General features: G+C 49.3%; 1 protein-coding gene across 1 annotated transcript in view; it reads right to left on the reverse strand.

The window, feature by feature from the left end:
- The window catches only part of GNG7 (G protein subunit gamma 7), a 155781-nt gene that overhangs the window by 109512 nt on the left and 26717 nt on the right, over window positions 1–19552 (reverse strand). The window lies entirely within an intron of this gene.

The following is a 19552-nucleotide window of genomic DNA, read 5'->3' on the forward strand; positions in this document are numbered from 1 at the left end:
ACTGAGCCTGCGTGTCTGGAGCCTGTGCTCCCCAACAAGAGAGGCCGCGATAATGAGAGGCCCGCGCACCGCGATGAAGAGTGGCCCCCACTTGCCGCAACTAGAGAAAGCCCTCGCACAGAAACGAAGACCAACACAGCCATAAATAAATAAAGAAAGAAAGAAAGAAAGAAAGAATCCTGGTCAAAAAAGGTGATGATTTAAAAAAAAAAAAAAAAATTTAGGGAGAGAATTCCCTGGCAGTCCAGTGGTTAGGGCTCCACACTTCCAATGCAGGGGGCACGGGTTCAATCCCTGGTCGGGGAACTAAGCTCCCACATGCTTCACGGCATGGCCAAAAAATAAATAAATAAATAAATTTTTAAAAGTATATAAAAATTTAGGGAACCCTCTTGCACTGTTGGTGGGAATGTAAATTGGTACAACCACTATGGAGAACAGTGTGGAGGTTCCTCAAACAATTAAAAGTAGGGTTGTCATATGATCCAGGAACCCCACTCCTGGGCATTTATCCGAAGAAAACTCTAATTTGAAAAGATACGTGCACCCCAACGTTCATAGCAGCACTATTTACATTAGCCAAGACATGGAAACAACCTACATGTCCATCGACAGATAAATGGATAAAGAAGATGTGGTACATATATTCAATGGAATACTACTCAGCCATAAAGAAGAACGAAATAATGCCATCTGCAGCAACATGGATGGACCTAGAGATTATCATATTAAGTGAAGTTAAGTCAGAAAGAGAAAAATACCATATGATGTCACTTATATGTGGAATCTAAAATATGGCACAAATGAACTTATTTACAAAGCAGAAAGAGACTCAGATTTCGAAAACAAACTTTCGGTTTGTTTACCAAAGGGGAAAGGTGAGGAGGAGGGATAAATTAGGAGGTTGGGATTAACATACACACACTACTATATATAAAATAGATAACCAACAAGGACCTACTGTATAGCACAGGGAACTCTACTCAATACTCTGTAATAACCTACATGGGAAAAGAATCTGAAAAAGAATAGATACATGTATATGTATAACTGAACCACTTTGCTGTACACCTGAAACTAACACAACATTGTAAATCAACTATACCCCAATATGAAAATTTAAAGTTAAAAATGATAAAAAAAAAAAAGGGCTTCCCTGGTGGCACAGTGGATAAGAATCTGCCTGCCAATGCAGGGGACACAGGTTCGATCCCTGGTCCGGGAAGATCCCACATGCTGCAGAGCAGCTAAGCCCATGCACCACAAGTACTGAGCCTGCGCTCTAGAGCCTGCAAGCCACAACTACTGAGCCCACATGCCACAACTACTGAAGCCTGCATGCCTAGAGCCCATGCTCCACAACAAGAGAAGCCACCGCAATGAGAAGCCCACGCACCGCAATGAAGAGTAGCCCCCGCTCGCTGCAACTAGAGAAAGCCCGCGTGCAGCAACGAAGACCCAACACAGCCAAAAATAAATAAAAATTTTAAACTTTAAAAAATGATTAAAAAATAAAAATTTAAATGCTGGCTCCCTTTCTCTGAGTTGAGGCTAATTTGTTGCCAATCAAAGGCCAGGATGGAGAACCGACATCCCCACCATCACCTGCAGGTGGCGCTGTGGCCTCAGGAACGCCCTCTGGGCTCCGGGAGCGGCTAGATCTCCTCCAGCAGCAGGATCTGCTCTACCGGGCCCGCCGCTTAGGATTGGAACTGCTCTGGCCACTGAGGCCAGAGGGGCGCCCTGGAGAGCGCGGAGGGCCGGGCAGCAGTGGACCGCAGGGGTGAGAGATGCGAGGGCCAGAGCAACATGCCCACAGACCTGGAGGCCGAGACTCGCCTCAACGTTGCAGGGACCGTCTATGCCTCCGATCCTTCAACTTTTTGTTTTTTGAATCAATGAAAGACTAACGACAAGTTGGAAACTAGTACAGAGGGGTCCCGGGCGCCCTTCACCCGGCCCCCCAATGGCGGCTCCTTACGCAACTAGGGGACATTAGCCAAACCTGGAGACGGTGACTGATAAACCAGGCACCTTTTTTTTTAGTCTTATTGAGATATAATTCTCATGCCACACAATTTGCGTAAAGTGGACAATTCAGTGGTCTTTCTGTACATTCACAAAGTTCTGTGACCATCACCGCAACCAATATTTGAACATTCTCATCCCCCCAAGAGGAGACCCCGTCCCCATCAGCAGTCACCCCCCTCCCCCTCCCCAGCCCCTGACAAGTATGAATCCACTCTCTGTGTCTGTGGATCTGCCTGTTCTGGACGTTTCCCATCAATGGAATCACACCCTGTGTGTCCTTCTGCGTCTGGCTTCTCTCACTGAGCATCGTGTTCTCGGGGTCCATCCACGTGGTAGCGAGTGTCGGGGCTTCACCCCTTTTCACGGCTAAGTGATGCTCCCGTGTGTGGAGGAGCACGGTGGGTGCATCCATCGTCCGCCGATGGACGTGCGGGCTGTTTCCACTTCTGGCTACTGTGAATCACGCTGCTGTGGACATGGGCAGCTTATGAATCATTGTTGAGATGGTGTCTCTCCCTCTGCTCTCACATCTACCATCTGCAAATCTCCCCACGCCCCAGCCCTCTAACGCCTGCTGCGGGCTGTCCTCTAGTCCTTGGAGCTGGACTTGGGCAGTGAGGTGACCACCACAGAGCCTCCCCCCCGGCTGTGCTCAGTCCAGACTGGCTTAGAGCGGAGCAGAGAAGGGCGAGGACGAAACTCGTGCCCACAGGAACACGTCCCCGGGGCTCACAGACAGCAGGCTGAGAGGCGCACCAGCTGGCACCAGGCTGTCCCTGTGATTTTCATTGACAAAGATGCTAGGCTTTCACTTTCCCATCAGGGTGAACCCCGAGTCCCCGTGAGGGGCCAGCAGTGCATCGAGGAGGCGAGGCCCTCAGGAGGACCTGCTATGGAATCCGCAGAGCTGGCGGCAAAATGAGCATGTGGGACCCCTTGTTCAAAAATTATTACAAATTTCAGGATGGTGACAGCAGAGCCCTGGAGTGCAGACAGGGTTGCATGAAGCCGGGCCTGCCGACCCCCCGCACACCCTGCCCTCAGAACTGCCGACGAGGCAGGGTCGGTAAATCTCAGACACAGAGAACGAGAACGCCAGGTGCAAGGTGTCCAGCGCTGTGAGGGAGAAATAAATCACTGGAGGGAAGCAGACAGAACTTTCAAGTGTGGTAATCAGGGCCCTGCATGGATAGGACATTCGTCCACTCTTGTCATGGGCAGGACTTTTTTTCTTTTTTTTTTTGGCTGTGCCGCCCGGCTTGCAAAATCTTAATTCCCCAACCATGGATGGAACCTGTGCCCCCGGCAGTGGAAATGCAGAGTCCTAACCCCTGGACCGCCAGGGAAGCCCCTGGGCAGCACTTCTTATGACCTGTGAGCCCCACCTCATCCACACGCTTTCCTTTTCTTTTCCTTTTTTAAAAATTGAGACAGAATTAAACTACTATAAAATTCACCCTTTTAAAGTGTCCAGTTCGGACTTCCCTGATGGCGCAGTGGTTAAGAATCCTCCTGCCAATGCAGGGGACACGGGTTCGAGCCCTGGTCCAGGAAGATCCCACATGCCGCGGAGCAACTAAGCCCGTACACCACAGCTACTGAGCCTGCGCGCCACACTACTAAAGCCTGTGCACCTAGAGCCCGTGCTCTGCAACAAGAGAAGCCACCGCAATGAGAAGCCCGTGCACCGCAACGAAGGGTAGCCCCCGCTCGCCGCAACTAGAGGAAGCCTGTGCGCAGCAACGAAGACCCAATGCAGCCAAAAATAAATAAATAAATAAATTTATAAGAAAATAAAGTGTCCAGTTCAGTGGCTTTTAGGAGATTCACAGGGTTGTGCCATCATCGCACTAATCCCGGGACACTGTCATCCCCCCGGAAGACACCTGGTGCCCATCAGCATCACATGGTTCAAAGTTGAGTCTCCCCCGAGAAAGGCGAGATCCCAGACTGCAGGAATAGCGTGTGCTCTGCTCACCACGGCAGCTCACACTGCTGTCACCGCCGGCCCACAAGAGGTGCTCGCTAGTTCTGGGGATTCTGCACAATCCAGTCGGTGCCAAGGGCACAGACTGGAGAGCCCTGTGGATCTGGGGTGAGCGGGCCAGCCCCACACAGCTGGGTGGTGTTAGGCGAGGCCCACTCCTGTCATCAAGTTCCATGAGACTGTGACCTGCATTTTTTTGTAATTCTTTTTGCTTTAATTGAAGTATACTTGATTTACAATATCATGTTAGTTTCAGGTACACAGCATAGTACATACATACTGTGATTCAGTTATACATACACACACACATATATATATTCTTTTTCAGATTCTTTCCCCTTATAGGTTATTACAAAATATTGAGTTCCCTGTGCTATACAGTAGGTCCTTGTTGGTTATTTATTTTATACATAGTAGTGTGTATATGTCAATCCCAACCTCCTAATTTATCCTTTCCCCCACCCACCTTTCCTCTTTGGTAACCATAAGTTTTGGAAGTAAGTTCATCTGCATCCTTTTTTTTTTAGATTCCACATATAAGTGATATCACATGATATTTGTCTTTCTCTGTCTGGCTTATTTCACTTAGTATGATAATCTCTAGGTTCATCCATGTTGTTACATATTGTATTATTTCATTGTTTTTTATGACTGAGTAATATTCCATTGTGTATATGTACCACATCCTCTTTCTCAATTCCTCTGTCCATGGATATTTAGGCTGCTTCCATGTCTTGGCTATTGTAAATAGTGCTGCTATGAACACTGGGGTGCATCTGTCTTTTTGAATAATGGTTTTCTCTGGATATATTCCCAGAAGTGGGATTGCTGGATCATATGGTAACTCTATTTTTAGTTGTTTAAGGAACCTCCATACTGTTCTCCATAGTGGCTGCACCAACTTACATTCCCACCAACAGTGTAGGAGGGTTCCCTTTTCTCCACACCCCCTCCAGTATTTATCGTTTGTAGATTTTTTGATGATGGCCATTCTGACTGGTGTGAGGTGATTCCTCATTGTAGTCTTGATTTGCATTCCTCTAATAATTAGCGACTTTGAGCATCTTTTCACATGCCTTTTGGCCATCAACCTCCATCTTGCTAGCAGACTGTCACCTTCTCAGCGTGCACGCTCTGGTGAAGCAATCGGCTGTGTCGGAGAGGCCCACGTGGCAGGGGACTGAGGGTGGCCTCCAGCACAGCCAAAGAACCAAGGCCCCACAGGAGCTGAATCCTGCCTACAACCATACGAACTTGGAAGCAGCAACTTCTCCGGTTGAGCCTTCCTATGAGACCCCAGCCCCGGCCGACACCTTGACTATAACCAGTGAGAGAGAGGCCCTGAGCAGAGGACCCAGCTAAACCAAACCCAGATTCCTGACCCACAGAAACTGTGAGATAATAAAAGCGTGTTGTCAAGCCACTAAGTTTGTAGTGATTTGTTACACAGCACTAGCTAACCACTACAATAGGAGACTATTTAAATAAATCATACAGTAGAATAATAGTTTCTGAACACATACGTGCCAGTCTCTGTGCTGAGTTTTATATATATACACACATATATATATATATCCACTCATTTATATATATATATGCTCATTTAATTATCCTAACAAATATTATAATTCACTTCTTATGAAGGAAGAAATGGAGTCACAGAGGAAGAAAGTAAGTTGCTCAAGGTCACGTGTGAGCACAGCCAGGCCTTAAAGGCAGGTCGGACAGACCCCAGGCATGAATTCCTAATCATTTCCCAATACTGGACAGGCGGATGAGAAATATTAGATAAAGGTGAAATGATAAACAAGAGCAGGGGTTGCCAAGCTCTGGTCCATGGGCCAAATCCTGCCCGCTGCTTGCTTTTGTAAATAAAGTTTTATTGGCACACAGCCACTCCTCTTCATTTCTGGATCGTCTGAGCCTGCTTCTGCGTTACAACCGCAGAATTGGGCAGTTGCCACAGAGAGTGCGAGGCCTGCAAAGCCAAATATACACACTCTGGACTTTACAGAATGAGTTTGACAACCCCTGAACCAGAGTTAGATTCCAGAGGGCTCTGCAGGCCAGGAACAGAGAAATCCTAAAGTTTCTGAGCAGAGAGAAACACTGCAAAAACCACGGTGGTGCATCTCACGTCCTGGAATCCTCCAGCGGGGAGGTCCCAAATGTGAAGCAGTGTCACACTAACTGATTAATCATCATCTTCAAAGTTACAAAATAATAACGCTCGTAATAAAAAGAGAAACAAGGAGAAGGCACACGCAGCTTCAAGGCAAAGTCCTAGTTGGTTCTGAGTCACGACTTTGGCGTTTCATGTCTTGCTTCAGAAAGACTTCCCTGCAACTAAGGAGTCTGCCTGCCACAATTAAGACCTGGTGCAACCAAATAAATAAATAAATATTTTTTAAAAAAGGACCTCCCTAATTCCTCAAATTTTCCTTTTAAAAGTCTTTCATTTTGGAATAATTGTGGATTTAGAGAAAAGTTGCGAAGCTAGTACAGAGCGTTCCCAAACATCCCCACTCGGCTTCCTTCATGTTAACACCTTAGAGCAGAGGTCGGCCAACCTTTCCACAAAGGACCAGATGTTCACTATTCAGGATTTGTCAGCTCCAGGCTCTCTGCTGCATATTCCTGTTTGTTCGTTTCAACCCTTTAAAAATGTAAAAGGCACTTAGCTCCTAAGCTGTATAAAAATAGGCCAAGGATAAACAGTATGCTGCATCCATACAGTGGAATATTATTCAGCCTTGTAAAGGAAGAAGGTTCTGACACCTGCTACAACACGGATGAACCTTGAGGACATGATGCTCAAGGAGCCAGACAGAGAAGGACAAATACTGTCTGATTCCACTCACCTGAGGTCCCTAGAGGAGTCACATCCATAGAGACAGGAAGTAGATGGTGGGGGCCAGGGGCTGGGGAGTCAGTGTTTCATGGGGACAGAGCTTCAGTTTGGGAAGATGAGAAAGTTCTGGAGATGATGGTGGGGATGGCTGCACGACAGTGTGAATGTACTTAAAGCCACTGAGCTGCACGCTTAAAAATGGTGAAGATGGTAAATTTCATATTATGTATATTTTACAGAATAAAAATTAATTAATTATCATTTAAATAGCTAATGAATACAATTTTAAAAACAGGCCAATGTAGGCTGGATTTGACCCCCAGGCTCATTTGCCAACCTCTGATGTCCATCACCACGGTACACGTTTGTCACCACCAAGAAGCCAACATTGGTACATTACTACCAACTCCACACTTTATCCAGATGTCACTGGTTTCTCCACAAATGTCCCTCTCCGGTCCCAGAATCCCATCCAGATCCCACAGTGCATTTAGGCACCTCCCTTTTCTTGAACTGAGTTCTCTCTGGAGCCTCATTTTAGGAAAATCTAGAGCCTCCGGGCCACTCTGCAAGAAAGGTCAAATGAAGGAGGGGTGGCAATGAGGAAAGCTGGCGGTCGCCGCTCGGGGCCTGGTGTGTGCACACTGCCCTAGGGATGTCGCGTTGGGTCACGGGAGCAGCACATCAGGTGCCAGGCCATGTGGCCGCCCCGGAGCTCAGGAGACCTCACAGCCAGGAAGGGGCCACTGCAGCACCTCTCTCCCGCTAATCTCCGTGTGGATGGACGCGAGCTTCCCGTTCTCCGGGCACAGTCCCAGCAGTGGAACCTCGGGGTCATTTGGCAAGTCCACACTGGACTTTCTGAGGAACTGCTGGACTGTTCTCCAAAGCGGCTGCTCCATTCTTCCTTCTCGCCCCTTCTCGGCCAGGTACTCAAAAATCATAGTATTGCTTTTATTTAATTATTTCTTTGTTTGTTTAAAATCTTTATTTTATTATTTTATTTTTATGACTTATTTTTAATTCTTATCTCATTATTTTATTATTTAAAAATTATTTTTTTCTTCTTTCATTATGTATTATTTTTATTATTTAAAAATGTTCATAGACGCACTATACCAGTAGCCAAAACATGGAAACAACCTAAATGTCCATCAACAGATGAACGGATAAAGAAGATGTGGTGTATATATACAATGGAATACTATTCAGCCATAAAAAAGAATGAGGGACTTCCCTGGTGGTCCAGTGGTTAAGAATCCGCCTTCCAATGCAGGGGATGCAGGTTCGATCCCTGGTCTGGGAACTAAGATCCCACAGGCCATGGGGCAACTAAGCCCGTGTGCCGCAACTACAGAGCCCACGCACTCTGGAGCCTGCACAGCACAACCAGAAAGAAGCCTGCACGCCACAACTAAGACTCGATGCAGGCAAAAATAAATACATAAATATTTTTAAAATAAGAAAGAAATAATGCCATTTGCAGCAACATGGATGCAACTAGAGATTTTCATACTAAGTGAAGTCAGACAAAGACAAATATTATATGATATCACTTACATAAAATATGATACAAATGAACATATTTACAAAACAGAAACAGACTCACAGACAGAAACAAACTTATGGTTACCAAAGGGGATGGGGGGTGGTGGAGAGATAACTTAGCAGTATGCAATTAGCAGATACTACTACATATAAAATAGATACACAAGGACCGACTGTATAGCACAAAGAACTATGTTCAGTATCTTGTAATAAAGTACAATGGAAAAGAATCTGAAGCTGTACACCTGAAACTAACACAATATTGTAAATCAACTATAGTTTAATAAGTAAAATTTTTTAAAAAAGAACAACAGTAGTATTTGGTATGTGTGAAGAACATATTTACAAAAGTGTGATTTCTATTCACTGCACAGATTCCATGGTATAGCCAGGTGATTTTCTGTCTTTACAAACTGTTCACTGATCTGGCAAAGAAAATTGCCTTGACATGAATAAATAAGTATTCGTTCACTAGCTGTGCTTAATCGACACAAATAAAACTGATGAACCCCCCCAAAACTATTTTTATCTTCTTTCATAATTATTCATTATTTTATTTTTTTCCTTATTCTATTCGTTTTATCGGAATAATTCATTATTATTTCATTATTACTACTTCATTTTCTAATTATTATTGTGTGTATGGGTCTGGCCTGTCTAGTCTTGGAAGGTCAGGTAATGACCCATCGGGCAATTCTGACCGAGTGGAGGGTAGGAACTAGGAACCCTCTCCGTTTTCGTAGCGGACGGAGCTCTCTGATTTGAAGAGGTTTGTACCCGATGCGGGGTGGGTTCCTGCTTGAACACCCAGGAGGCGACGCTGACAGGGACCTCCACTCATCCAAGGTCATATGGGTGTGGCAGCCCCACCTCTCGTGTGGGGTGTTCCAGGAAAATGCTTTTTCTTTCCTTTTTTTAATTGTTGTTTTTCACTTTGCACCTAATGCAATAGGAGCTGAAGACCAACCACCTATGGTTCTTAATTCCCGATTCGCTGAGCCCGGGGGCGGGGGGGGGGGGGGCCCTCAAGCATCTCAGCAGGACCCGGATGGAAAAGCACAGGACCTTTCGCAACGCGGCCGCAGGGAGGTGCACTGGTGTGACCGCCTCGTAGGCCAGACGTTCATCCCCGTCTCAGGGGCCTTAACTTATCCCCATCTGCAGAGTCGCTTTTACCACATAAGGTGACACATTCACAGGTTCTGGGGATCGGGACACGGATGTCCTTGGGGGTCCATTATTCTGCCGACTGCACACTGTAACACCCGACGATGTGAGTGAATCTAGCCCTAGAACATTGCATTTAAAAGCAGGTCCCCAGGACTTCCCTGGTGGCGCAGTGGTTAAGAATCCGCCTGCCAATGCAGGGGACATGGGTTCGAGCCCTGGTCCAGGAAGATCCCACATGCCGTGGAGCAACTAAGCCCGTGCGCCACAACTACTGAGCCTGCGCTCTAGAGCCCGCAAGCCACAACTACTGAAGCGCGCCCGCCTACAGCCCGTGTTCCACAACAAGAGAAGCCACTCCCACAAGAAGCCCGTGCACTGCAATGAAGAGTAGCCCTGCTCACCGCAACTAGAGAAAGCCCACGTGCAGCAACGAAGACCCAACGCAGCCAAAAATTTTAAAAATAAATAAAATAAATAAATTTATAAACAAAAAATTAAAAAAATAAATAAAAGTACTCTAAAAAGCGGCCTATTAGAAGAGGGACGAATTAGGAGGGTTATACCGAGAACCAGGAACTCTGATAAGAGAAAGAAAGAAAAGGAGGGAGGGAGGAGGGAGCCCATCATAGCCCAGATGACGGCTCTGCGCTCACACTTGACCAGCCGATTCATCAGGCTGTTGTGAACAGGACCCAGACACAAGCTGGGTCAATCCTGGCCAAATGGATTTTCTACGTTTCCCCCAAAGCCCCTGCCAGTATCATAACAAGATCATATCATTAGGATCAAGACTTTCTGGCCACTCCAGCCTGGATTAACCTACTCCGGAGCCATCCCCAGGCCCAGGGACCATGGAGGCCCCACGAGCGGATCAGACAAGAGCCCTAATAGAATCACGCCCTGGGATTACTCCCAAATCCCACTTGGCCGATGGAAAGCATATTCTGGCCAGTGCTGAGCTGATTTCTGCAAGATCGCGCTGGGCAGCAGGCAACCTCTTTCCTTCTCTCGTTGCGGGGGCCAGACTCCGCGCATCAGCCTGACTCTCACCCATTCCCATCACCACTCCCCGCCTGGGAGGTTCAGCCCCTTCCACCTCCTGGCGTGAAGCTTTCGGCGAGGCCCCTCTTCCTCCCTCTGCTCCACACTGCGTGGAACACAGAGATGGGACCATAGATACTTGCCCTCCACCCACCCTGTTGCTGTCGTCAAAGCTTTGCAGGGAGGAGGGTGAAAGCGGCTGAAATAAGTGGACAAAAGGCATCCCAAGTAGGGTTCCAGGAAATGCAACTCCACACAGATTGCCCTGGGAATGGACTGTGCCCCTAATTCCTGATAAAATCACAATCTCAGTCACTCCATAGAGCATCTCTCTGTGGTGGCAGGTGGTGTGCCCTTTTATTTCTTTTAGTTTTTTAGGGACATTGGGCAACTAATGTTCCCATCCTGACTGATTTCCAGAGCTATGTTCACCTGCTGTGGCAGCGTTTCCAATGCCCCCAGCCTCCTGAGATTCATGGCCTTCCTGCAGTCTCCTCCCGCTTGGTATCAGGGTCTTCGTGACCAATTCCACGTGACAGCCGTGATAGCAGGTCACTTCTGAGATCAGTCATGAAAGACGTGTGGCTTCTGTCTGCTCTCAGGGAGCCGGCCACCATGTAGTGAGGAGGCTCAAGCAGCACCATGGGGGCCCATGTGGACAGGAGCCATGTGAGGGGCCATCCTGGAAGCAGCTCCTCTGGCCCCATCGAGCCTTCAGATAAGGCAGCCCCGGCTGACGTGTGCTTTACAGACTCCTGAGGGACCCCGAGCCAGAACCACCAAGTTAAGCTGTTTCCAAGTTCCTGACCCATACAAACTGTGAGAGCGTAAATGTTGGTTGTTGAAACTAAGTTTTTAGGGTAATTTGTTACACAGCAAGAGATGACTGATACATCTGCCATCTGGGCTGATTCACCAGACAGCTCCATGTATATTTTTTTCAACCAGTACAATTTTCTAACGGCAAGCAACTAACAGCATTGGATTTTTCATTTTCTTGTTTTCCCATCTATAGACCTGATCATCTAGGGGGACACAAGAGACTAATGGGACACAGTGAATTCAACAAGGGGAAAGCAGTAGAAAAACCGGGACAAGAAAAGGAAGCCTTTGGGGTCTCACAGATTATCAAGAAATACCAGCAGCTGGTTCTGAGACTGAACAAATCCACTGCCTTGATCTGCTTCCCTCTAAAGCATGGTCTTGCCCTCGGCCCTCCTGACATGGGGGCCTGTCGTTCTGTGGAGGGCCGTCCTGGGCACTGTGGGGTGTGGAGCAGCACCTCTGGTCCCCACCCACTCATGCCAGGAGCCCCTCCACCAGTTGTGATAAGCACAGATGTCCCCAGGCGTGACCCAGTGTCCCCTGGGAGGCGAGATGCCCCTCTGCTCTGGCATGCCCCTCATGGGCAGGAATGGCAGGGACCTAGCACCTGGCGACAGGCAGACCCCCCCCCCCAGCCCAGGCCCCTTCTGGGAACCGAGTGGGTGGGCCCGGGAGGCCTGAGCCCCCTTCCCTTCCCACAGTGACATCCCACCAGCGTGTGGCAGGCGCACCTTGCCTCACTGGAGGCTCGATATAGACACGCACTGCAGTTATCACCCCAGCCTTCACTCATCACCACAGCAACCATCTAAATGTGTCACCCTGAGGAGCTCTGATTGCATGAAGTGGGAGGAGAAGCCTGGGGGGTGGGGGATGGCAGCCTGAGCCTCGCCACCTGAGCTCCTGAGCCCCGGCAGAGACTCGCGGGGAGGCACCCAGGGCAGACACGCTGCTCCAAAGCCACGGGACTGAACAGATCAGGGGCCAGAACACCCCAATCAGACGGCACAAAAGGTCCTGGCATGCTTGACCCAGGGGCTAAAGGTCTCTGGGGGCTCAGCAGAAAGGGGGGAAGGAGGCTGCTGCCCTCAGCTCTGTGTCCTGGTGCCTTAGAGACTCCCAACCCTCCTCCATGTAACACAAGGTGGGGTCTCCCTGCTTTTTACTGTCTGACCCCCGGGGGTTGATTCTGCTTCTTGATGTGAGCAGGGATCAGACTCAATATTTTCCCAAATAATTAGTACAGGGTCTCCCCCATCAGCCCTGCTGACACTGGGCGGGTCCTCCTCTGTGCGGGGCCGTCCTGGGTGCTGTGGAGGTACAGCAGCATCCCTGCCCCCATCCACTCGAGGCCCAGGGCACCCCCAGTGTGACAACCACAGACGTCCCCAGACCTCTCCCAGTGTCCCCAGGGGGACAGGATCACCCCACTGTGCTAGGCAGCAATCATCAGATCCCCCCCCCCCCCCACCTGGCGCTGTACCGTATGGGGGAACGGGCGACTGCTTTGGGAAGAGGACCAATTTCCGACAAAAAAAAAAAAAAAAAAAAAAAAACATGTACACACAGATTTCGTTTTCCACTCAAAATTAAAATAGCTTCACTCAGTCCCCCGGAAGGGGGTGGGTGGGGACAGATATTCCTGCATCTGAGAGGCAGCATGGGCGGCGTTCAGTCCCACCTTCATGACTGACTAAGGCCCGCCCGTGCCTCAATTTCCAAATCTGTGACATGGCAATGACGTCAGCGCCCCACACCTGAGCAGGTTGGCTTTTTCAGATTAAATAAGTGAACATCTATCAAATGCAGAAATCAGTGCCTGGCATATTGTTAATAGCGTATAACTTCTTTATTAGTAGGACTTCTTCATAACATTAGAACATCTATTAACTGCTTTGTTGACAAGGCCAGGGCTCAGCAAAGTGTTTCTGTGAAGGGCCAGTGGCAAATACTTTTGGCCACTGTCGCTACTACTGGACTTGGCCAGTCATCGACCAGTGGGTGAGGCTCTGTGCCGACAAACATTTACAAACCCAGGTGGCTTGGATCCGGCCCAGAGGCTGTAGCTGGCGACCCCCAGACTGGACGGTGGTCTATGAGGAGATGGCACCACTGCTCACACGGAGGCACCGTTGCAGAGGGAAACTAGATCCTAGGTCCTAACCAGAAGGACCCCGCTGCCCCTCACCATCACCCAGCAAGATCATCCCAGGCCATCTGCAACATGAAACCTCACCGCCACAGAGGCGTCATTTCTCTTAGATTCAGAGAAGGGGCTGTTGCTTTCCCATCACCTTGAAAAAAATCCATGGGCCGACTTCTGGTAGCAAATACCTCCTGTTTATCAACCTTGGCTACAAAAGGCATCCAAAATATCTCGACTTGGTGAGCAAAATATTTTCTTATCATTCTAGATAGGGCAGTTTACCGTCTGCAAAATCGCCACCGGTAACGGCCCCAAGTAATCCTTCCCTAGAGGGAGAAATGGTTCCTGGGGACAGAGAGTCTGAGAAAAACTCTAGAAGGATGTGACAACTCAGTGTCCTGTGGACGCTGCATGTGTCCTGGGGCAGAAAAGGGGCATCAGGGGAAAATTAAAGAAATCCAAATGAAGTATGGACTTTAGTTAATAATGACATATCAGTATTGGTTTCTTAATTGGGACAAATGTACCAGATTTGATGTAAGGTGTTAAGAACAGGGGGACTGGTTGTGGGGGGGCGGGTACGTGGGAACTCTCTGTACTGCCTCCCCAATTCTCCTGTGAATCTAGAACTAGTCTGAAATGAAAAGTTCATTTAAGAAGAAAAAGGAAAGAAGGGAGTGATGACAATTAGCTACTTATGTTCAAGAAGGCTTTGAAATGTGATTGAGGGAACATTAAGTTCCTGTGACAGCATCCAATAATGACAGGGTTATATAAAGCCCAGAAAAGAAAAGACGCTAAGAACAGGATATGCCAATCAGCAGGGGAAGTTTGCTCCCAGGAAAGGAGTGAGGAGGGGGAGAAAAGACAGGTGGCTGAGTGGCTCCTGCGACAACCATGGTGGACCCCGGCGCAGGGGCTGCTTCACAGGAGGAATCTTCTGGAACATCCCAGGCGGATCCGGGCAACGTGGCGCATCCACTCGGAAGGCCATGGCGCCCAGGAGGTGCTGGAGCGAGGCCTGCTGAGTGCGCAGCCAGCGCCTGGGCCTGGGGGAGGGCAGCAGTTCTATGGACAGAGAGTTCTGGAACATGAGGGTGAAACCATAGTCCAAAGAAAGCCAGACAGACAGCTAATACGACTCGGCATCCTGGTCTTTGCAAGTTGACTTACTGGTCACTTTTATCTACATCAGGGTTTCTTCCTCTCGGCCTTGCAGACATTCAAGGCCGGGTCATTCCCTGTCAGGGGCATCCTGGGTGCTGCGGGGTGTGGAGCAGCCTCCCTGGCCCCCACTCCCTTGATGCCAGGATCACCCCGAGTCGTGACAACCACAGATGTCCCCAGACAATGTCCCCTGGGGCAGGACATCCCAGATGAGAATCACTGACCTACAATAGCTAATAATCTACACACGGGTCCATAGGAGCGTAATTATCCTCACTCTCCAGATGGGGAAACTGAGGCTCCGAGAGGCAATAAAGCCAGCCTTCGGCCACCAAGTTGGGAGGAAGCCTCGGAAGGAGATGGGCAGTGCTGATCTATCGGCACATGGGCCAAATCCTGCCCACCCCTTGTGTTTGTAAATAAAGTTTTGTTGAAACACAGCCACACCCATTCACTTATACATCAGCTATGACATTCGCTCCTACAAAGGACCAGCTGGCCCGTAAAGCTGAAAATATTTACCCCCTGGCCCTTCATAGTGTTTATTGGCTCTGCACAAAGATCCTCTCTCACCGCCTCAAGGCCCTACAGGGTTCTCTTCTCAGACTAAGTGTTCACTGAAGGTTCTGTTGGAGGCATGAAGACAGCAGAGGAAGCCTCCCTGGAAGTGAAAGGAGTTCGGGCTGGTTCCGCCTGGCTCTGGCCAAGGACGCCTGCCCCATGATCTATCCGCTCCTCGGCCAGAAGGGGGTCTGCCCACTCCCCGACTGCCAGCCCCGCCCCAGCCCGGCCCCAGGGAGCGCGTGTCATCGTAGGTGTGTGGGATTGTCGGGGTGATTGGCGGCTGGCAGCCCGCCAGCCTGTCTGCCTTTGAGGCTGCGGTGCGTGGGCTGCGCTGTCACCTCAACCTCGCTCTCACGTGGGATGGAGCCAGGCTTCTGCTCTGTGCTCTGGTGTTGGCGGGAACCACGTCTCCCTGACCCTGCAAGGTCAGCCCTACAGCCTCTGGAGGGCAGAACGTGCTGAGCGAGGACGGGCACAGCTGCCCCAGCTCATCTTCCCGGAGCCCCAGCTGCCTCGGTGCAGCTCTGGTCCCGGTGCTGAGACCCACAGAATACGCTTTCATCTGAAGGTCACCTTTGGCCAGGCTTTCTCCTCATTAGCACTGCGGTCACTTTCTGGGGTGAAGCAGCATCCCTGACCCCACCCCATTGATGCCAGGAGCATCCCCAGTCGTGACCACCACAGATGTCCCCAGATGTCATCCAGTGTCCCCTGGGGGCAGAATCACCCTGAGTGAGATCCCCCTGGGTTAGGGATTCCATGGACCCCCAGGTAGCTGTGCGTCCCGTGACCATCTGACCTCTGAGGTCCTGGGATGCTGCACACATTTCAATACACACCTGAGTGGGAGGGAGAGGAGGTGACTCACAGACAGTGGGGGTGACCCTGGCTTACACCATCTGACCATCGGGGGTTTATTCTGGTGTCTAGTTTGAGCTAGGGACCTAACTCAATTGTTTTTCCAAATAACTAACACAGGATTTCTCCCCTTTGGCACTGTGGACATTTGGGGCCAGATCATTCTCTGTGGGGCTGTCCTGGGCACTGTGGGGTGTGGAGCAGCCTCCCTGCCCCACCCACTCAATGCCAGGAGCTCCTGGTCATGACAACCACTGATGTCCTCAGACACAGCCCAGAGGCAAATATGGAAACCACTTGCTCCGTTGAAAGTAACTCCTTGGCAGTAAGCGCTGGACTCTACCTGTCACTCAGAGACCAAACCAGGGAGGCAGAAATGAGGTGAAAGCAAAAGTCAGGCCGCAGCAATCCGGGCACCTCCGGATGTTCCATACCTGACAAGTTCCAAATATGTGGTTTGGTTTGCTGGGGGGTTCTGTTTTGGTTTTCCAAACCTTGTTTACTTCATGACCTGACCCTCACCAACTGTACTCATTTCCTGGGGTTGGCCGCAACAAATGACCACAGGCGGGGTGGCTTCAAACCACAGAAATGTATCCTCTCCCAGTGCTGGAGGCCAGAAGCCCGAGATCGAGGTGTCCGCAGGGCTGCTTCCCTCGGAGGCTGTGAGGGAGGAAGTATTTCCTGCTCTCTCCCGGCTTTCGGGGCCACCGGTGATTCTTAAAGAATTCTTAAAGTTCTTGACCCGTAGACACATCAGCCCAATCTCTGCCTCTGTCATACACGGCCTTCTTCTCTGTGTGTCTGAGTCTTCACGTGGCCTTCTTGTAAGAACACCATCCATTGGATGTAGGGTCCACCGAAATCTGTATAACTCTTTCTTTTAGTACACTTTTTTTTTTTTTTTTTTGGGCTGCACCGGCCTATGGGGTCTTAGTTCCCCAACCAGGGATCAAACCTGTGCCCCCTGCATTGGAAGGCGAAGTCTTAATCACTGGACCACCAGGGAAGTCCCCCAGCATGACTCATTTTAACTAGTTACATCTGCAGAGACCCTAATTCCAAATGAGGCCTGATGCCCAGGTACCAGGGGTTGGGACTGGAACATATCTTTTGGGGGGAACACAGTTCAGCCCACAGCACCACTTCTTTGGCCTTCCCTCCTGCTCTCCCAGCCTCACCCTACGCCCCAGCTCTCCTGACCCCCACGTATGCCAGCCCCCGAGCCGCGTCCTTCGCGCCGATCAGAAAGTGCTCCCGGGTAACCGGTTCGGCATCCGCCACGCTCCCCTGACTCCCCGCCGTCTCCTGGAGGGCTGTGTGCTGGGAAGCAGCTCGCCTGGGAACATTCCCCCTCGAGGCCCGAGGAGGCGGCGCGCTGAGCTCCGTGCCCGTCCCGCGGTCACGAGTTTGAGGCAGGCGGGCGGGTGATGGCGATGTGGCTCCCTGGAGACACGACACCTGGCTTGTTGGCAGGGGGCACTGCTCCCGGCCCAGCTGCCACCACGTGGGAAGTGGCCCGATGACCTCAGCTCCTCCAAGTGTCCTGAGAAGCTGGGAGGGTGGTGGTTGTTGTTTTTAATCGTAAAAGTTCCCGATTTGGGCCGCGTCGCGCCCGGTATGCGGGATCTTAGTTCCCCAACCGGGGATCGAAGCGTGGAGTCTTAACCACTGGGCCATCGGGGAAGCCCCCCAACTTGTACTTTAAAGACTGCTCTGTGGAGGTGAAGTCCGTGTGGATTTCGGCTCCGGAAATCTAACTCCGAGAGGCGGCAGTGTTGTCATAGGCAGTCAATGCACAGGTAACCCCATCTGCTGTCACTCACATTAGGAGCCCATGCGCCCTAAGACACAGGCACCATACAGAACATCTCGGCATATAACTTACTGGGCATTGGCCACGGCTTTCTAGAAAAGCAAACCTGAAGCTTTCAGCTGAGCTTCTGGCCCCAGGAATTAGCTTTTAATTATAAGGAAAGCAACTAGCCACTTTTTCCTCTGCCATTTTTATTTAACATTCTATCACTGCATTTTCTCACATCACTAAGTATTCTTTGAAAACATAGTTTTTCACGGCTGCCCATGATATATTAACATTGAGTTAATATATCATAATTGATGAACTAATTTCCTTACTATTGGCCACTTAGACTGTTCCCATTTTTTGCTTTATAAATAATGCTGCTGAGAGCATCTTTATGCCCATCTAATTACTTTAATTATCTCTAATTACTGATGTATTTCTTAATATATATTTTTAGAGATGGCATTAAGGGATCAGACACCGTTACATATTTTTAAGGTTCCCGGAAACACACTACTAAATTATTGTTGAGAAAGATTATGCCATCTTATACTATCCTTCTGTCCACACCCTCATCAACACGGGTATTACTTTTATTAATAGTCACCATTTTAGGGGAATTCCCTGGTGGTCCAGTGGTTAGGACCCCCGCTTCCACTGCAGGGGACATGGGTTCGATCCCTGGTTGGGGAACTAAAATCCCGCATGCCGCCAGGTGCGACCAAAAAAGAAAAAGAAAAAAAAATATTCACCATTTTAAAGGTGAAAAATAGAGTCTTCTTGGCTTTTTTTAAATAAATTTTTTACTTTGGAATGATTTTAGATTTGCAGAAGAGTTACAAAGATAATACAGATATCTCCCGTTTATCCTTCACCCAGCTTCCCCTAATGTTAACTCACATAACCAGGATGCATTTGTCATACATCAACGTTGCTATGTTACTATTAACCGAGCTCCACGGTTTATTCAGATTTCACTAGTTTTCCCACTAATGGCCCTCTCCTATGTGTCACCCTTACATCTCCATTTTGCTGGAGAAGATGGAGGTTCAGAGAAGTTAAGTGACTTACCAAAGTCACAGAGCTGCTGAGTGGCACAGCCTGGAAGCAACCCACACCTGAAGGACTCCAAATCCAGGAGTCCTCCAAGCATGCCTCCCTCCCTCTCATCCCATCCTAAGTCACCCTTGAAACAAGCAAAGGCTGGTCTCTAATTCTCCATTAACACATGAGGTGATCCAAGGCAAGTAGCTGGGTGATTAACCACCATGAAAGAACTAAGTAGACATCCTTCTCTTCAAACAGCCACCTTGAGAAACTATTTCCAAGCAATATGCCATCTCATGACATTTCTGGATGCATCCTCAGAAATCACTTTCAGAGACAAAGCAAAAATCTTATACCGAAGAAATACAGTCCTGTGACTTGGCAATAATAGCATCTCCCATTCAAGCAAAATCAACCCTGTTCCTGTTGGGCCGTCCACCTTACTCACCACTGAGTGACCTTTGGCTGGGTGGAGGGCACTCTAAGATGGTCTCCCAGCGATCCCCAACTCCT

This window comes from Eubalaena glacialis, chromosome 4, assembly GCF_028564815.1.
Source record: "Eubalaena glacialis isolate mEubGla1 chromosome 4, mEubGla1.1.hap2.+ XY, whole genome shotgun sequence".
In the NCBI taxonomy this organism is placed as follows: Eukaryota; Metazoa; Chordata; class Mammalia; order Artiodactyla; family Balaenidae; genus Eubalaena; species Eubalaena glacialis.